This window comes from Dendrobates tinctorius, unplaced genomic scaffold, assembly GCF_039654945.1.
Source record: "Dendrobates tinctorius isolate UK_male_01 unplaced genomic scaffold, ASM3965494v1 ptg000048l, whole genome shotgun sequence".
NCBI lineage: Eukaryota > Metazoa > Chordata > Amphibia > Anura > Dendrobatidae > Dendrobates > Dendrobates tinctorius.
The window spans coordinates 6312501-6317500 of record NW_027361716.1 but is presented as its reverse complement, the minus strand read 5'-3'; the positions used below and the strand labels follow the sequence as shown (position 1 = coordinate 6317500).

At 37.6% G+C, this 5000-nt stretch overlaps 1 non-coding gene across 1 annotated transcript; it reads left to right on the top strand.

Moving 5' to 3' along the window:
- Window positions 1-3543: 3543 nt before the first annotated feature.
- Window positions 3544-3625, top strand: TRNAS-AGA (transfer RNA serine (anticodon AGA)). The gene has a single exon. It is a non-coding gene; the product is annotated as a tRNA-Ser (tRNA).
- The last annotated feature ends 1375 nt before the right edge of the window (window positions 3626-5000 follow it).

Genomic DNA, 5000 nt, shown 5'->3' with positions numbered 1-5000 from the left:
TGATGATGACTTTAAATCAGATTTTTGCATTTTACTGAGACCTTGTATTTTCTTTTCATTTTCTGAGATGTCTTCCAGAGGGTTGATCACTGAGCTTGATCATGGTGCTATTAGAAAACATGTGTGAAACTCATAACAGCTTGATGTCCGAGTAGTCGTGGCAGAGTGGTTAAGGTGATGGACTAGAAATCCATTGGGGTCTCCCCGCGCAGGTACAAATCCTGCCGACTACGTCTATGTTTCAATAAGTTTTTGACCTTTTATCTTTGTCGTTCAATTTGCATGTTTACTAGTCTATTCCCCATGACAGTGATCTGTGATGGAGCGAGTTTCTAGGACCAAACTGACTTTATCTTTGACTGTTCATTAGATAATCTATTATGGAGCAACATTACATGTGCGACTTGCCGCTAATCAAAAGAAGCACCGTGGGTGCCATCAGGTAAGAGGTTTTTCTCTTGATCTTGTCCAGCAGCCACAGACCGCTGTCCTGGCTAATGGACTGGGACATGCACTTTGATTTGCACATACCTCAAATTATCTCTCAGATGAAGCCTTTTACCATGCAATGCTAATCTTTATCAACTACTGGATGAACAGTTTTCTAACAGTATAAGTTTTGCAATTTATTTTTTTCACACTTTTTCCAAGTAACAGATACAGCAATCTTTTTACTAGCCACTTTTCATCAACATTTCAAACTGTCCTAGCTGTGATATCGTGGAAATGTTGGTAAATTTGTGGAATGAAAGGTTATAAGATATCAATTTACCATTGTGTATGATTGCAGATTTGCACTGCAGCTTTGGAGCCTGTTTTCGCCATCGTTCACGATTTCATATGCTTTATTCAGCACAACAAGCCGCAGCCAAGAATGTGTCATGGTTGGTTCCATGGTGTAATGGTTAGCACTCTGTATTTTGAATCCAGTGATCTGAGTTGAAATCTCAATAGAACCTGAGCACACATTTTGATTTTTCCATCTGCACTCAGATCGACGATGCCCAATGTTTATGATAAAACAAGCAATTTAAAATACACATAATAAAAGACAAAAAAAGAGTTCAAGGATTCATGGAATACCATGGTCAAAGCTGTCAATCAAGTAGGATTAGCAAAAATTAAAATTGTCTGTCACTCATTGTCTATGTCATACCAAGCAATCTCATACTCTGTGACTTGAGTCAATATTCACATAACACTCTTTCCAAGTGGGTGAATCTGACAAGGATTTGAAGCCAAAATGGCTTCAGGAAGTGTTTTTGATTTTTCTCTAAGCCATCTTTTCTTGTTTTTTCCAGAATTTCCTAAAGTGCCTTATAAACATTTTTGGTGGTGTTTTTCTAAAAATTCTTTTCGGTGTCATTTGAATGTGTTTTGTGGCTTTTTTTGTAGCACACAAAAGTCAATCAGGACCCTTTATAGGGTCTTTCGAACCTTACCCTTGACTTGTATTATAGGTATGGAGCTGTTCAAAGTGAAAAACAGCTGAAGATTGATATGGTAATTTCAGTTAACCGCTGGACATTTTTGGAAACTTGAGATGGTTAATAGACGCTCCAAAACCTGATCAAATGAACATCAAGTCTTTTTTACTTGGAAATGATTATGTTCAGTCTTCTCAGCATTTTTGGATTATTTTTAAGGATGTTTTTGGAGCTGACTGACTCCAAATCCACATTATGAAGAGGGAAAAGCTTTAAACTGTGAATGGTTCCCATTGATGATGACTTTAAATCAGATTTTGCATTTTACTGAGACCTTGTATTTTCTTTTCATTTTCTGAGATGTCTTCCAGTGGGTTGATCACTGAGCTTGATCATGGTGCTATTAGAAAACATGTGTGAAACTCATAAAAGCTTGACGTCTGAGCAGTCGTGGCCGAGTGGTCTGAAATCCATTGGGGTCTCCCCGCGCAGGTTCAAATTCTGCCGACTACGTCTATGTTTCAATAACTTTTTGACCTTTTATCTTTGTTGTTCAATTTGCATGTTTACTAGTCTATTCCCCATGACAGTGATCTGTGATGGAGCGAGTTTCTAGGACCAAACTGACTTTATCTTTGACTGTTCTTTAGATAATCTATTCTGGAGCAACATTACATGTGCGACTTGCCGCTAATCAAAAGAAGCACCGTGGGTGCCATCAGGTAAGAGGTTTTTCTCTTGATCTTGTCCAGCAGCCACAGACCGCTGTCCTGGCTAATGGACTGGGACATGCACTTTGATTTGCACAAACCTTAAATTATCTCTCAGATGAAGCCTTTTACCATGCAATGCTAATCTTTATCAACTACTGGATGAACAGTTTTCTAATAGTATAAGTTTTGCAATTTATTTTTTTCACACTTTTTCCAAGTAACAGATACAGCAATCTTTTTACTAGCCACTTTTCATCAACATTTCAAACTGTCCTAGCTGTGATACTCGTGGAAATGTTGGTAAATTTGTGGAATGAAAGGTTATAAGATATCAATTTACCATTGTGTATGATTGCAGATTTGCACTGCAGCTTTGGAGCCTGTTTTCGCCATCGTTCACGATTTCATATGCTTTATTCTGCACAACAAGCCGCAGCCATGACTGTGTAATGGTTAGCACTCTGGACTTTGAATCCTGTGATCTGAGTTCAAATCTCAGTGGAACCTGGGCACACATTTCGATTTTTCCATCTGCACTCAGATCGACGATGCCCAATGTTTATGATGAAACAAGCAATTTAAAATCCACATAATAAAAGACAAAAAAAGAGTTCAAGGATTCATGGAATACCATGGTCAAAGCTGTCAATCAAGTAGGATTAGCAAAAATTAAAATTGTTTATGTCACTCATTGTCAATGTCATACCAAGCAATTTCATTATTCACATAACACTCTTTCCAAGTGGGTGAATCTGACAAGGATTTGAAGCAAAAATGGCTTCAGGAAGTGTTTTTGATTTTTCTCTAAGCCATCTTTTCTTGTGTTTTCCAGAATTTCCTAAAGTGCCTTATAAACATTTTTGGTGGTGTTTTTCTAAAAATTCTTTTCGGCGTCTTTTGAATGTGTTTTGTGGCTTTTTTTGTAGCACACAAAAGTCAATCAGGACCCTTTATAGGGTCTTTCGAACCTTACCGTTGACTTGTATTATAGGTATGGAGCTGTTCAAAGTGAAAAACAGCTGAAGATTGATATGGTAATTTCAGTTAACCGCTGGACATTTTTGGAAACTTGAGATGGTTAATAGATGCTCCAAAGCCTGATCAAATGAACATCAAGTCTTTTTTACTTGGAAATGATTATGTTCAGTCTTCTCAGCATTTTTGGATTATTTTTAAAGATGTTTTTGGAGCTGACTGACTCCAAATCCACATTATGAAGAGGGAAAAGCTTTAAACTGTGAATGGTTCCCATGGATGATGAATTTAAATCAGATTTTTGCATTTTACTGAGACCTTGTATTTTCTTTTCTTTTTCTGAGATGTCTTCCAGAGGGTTGATCACTGAGCTTGATCATGGAGCTATTAGAAAACGTGTGTGAAACTCATAACAACTTGACGTCTGAGTAGTCGTGGCCGAGTGGTTAAGGCGATGGACTAGAAAGCCATTGGGGTCTCACCGCGCAGGTTCAAATCCTGCCGACTACGTCTATGTTTCAATAACTTTTTGACCTTTTACCTTTGTTGTTCAATTTGCATGTTTACTAGTCTATTCCCCATGACAGTGATATGTGATGGAGCGAGTTTCTAGGACCAAACTGACTTTATCTTTGACTGTTCTTTAGATAATCTATTCTGGAGCAACATTACATGTGCGACTTGCCGCTAATCAAAAGAAGCACCGTGGGTGCCATCAGGTAAGAGGTTTTTCTCTTGATCTTGTCCAGCAGCCACAGACCGCTGTCCTGGCTAATGGACTGGGACATGCACTTTGATTTGCACAAACCTTAAATTATCTCTCAGATGAAGCCTTTTACCATGCAATGCTAATCTTTATCAACTACTGGATGAACAGTTTTCTAACAGTATAAGTTTTGCAATTTATTTTTTTCACACTTTTTCCAAGTAACAGATACAGCAATCTTTTTACTAGCCACTTTTCATCAACATTTCAAACTGTCCTAGCTGTGATATCGTGGAAATGTTGGTAAATTTGTGGAATGAAAGGTTATAAGATATCAATTTACCATTGTGTATGATTGCAGATTTGCACTGCAGCTTTGGAGCCTGTTTTCGCCATCGTTCACAATTTCATATGCTTTATTCAGCACAACAAGCCGCAGCCAAGAATGTGTAATGGTTGGTTCCATGGTGTAATGGTTAGCACTCTGGACTTTGAATCCAGTTATCTGAGTTGAAATCTCAGTAGAACCTGAGCACGCATTTTGATTTTTCCATCTGCACTCAGATCGACGATGCCCAATGTTTATGATGAAACAAGCAATTTAAAATACACATAATAAAAGACAAAAAAAGAGTTCAAGGATTCATGGAATACCATGGTCAAAGCTGTCAATCAAGTAGGATTAGCAAAAATTAAAATTGTCTATGTCATACCAAGCAATCTCATACTCTGTGACTTGAGTCAATATTCACATAACACTCTTTCCAAGTGGGTGAATCTGACAAGGATTTGAAGCCAAAATGGCTTCAGGAAGTGTTTTTGATTTTTCTCTAAGCCATCTTTTCTTGTGTTTTCCAGAATTTCCTAAAGTGCCTTATAAACATTTTTGGTGGTGTTTTTCTAAAAATTCTTTTCGGCGTCTTTTGAATGTGTTTTGTGGCTTTTTTTGTAGCACACAAAAGTCAATCAGGACCCTTTATAGGGTCTTTCGAACCTTACCGTTGACTTGTATTATAGGTATGGAGCTGTTCAAAGCGAAAAACAGCTGAAGATTGATATGGTAATTTCAGTTAACCGCTGGACATTTTTGGAAACTTGAGATGGTTAATAGACGCTCCAAAGCCTGATCAAATGAACATCAAGTCTTTTTTACTTGGAAATGATTATGTTCAGTCTTCT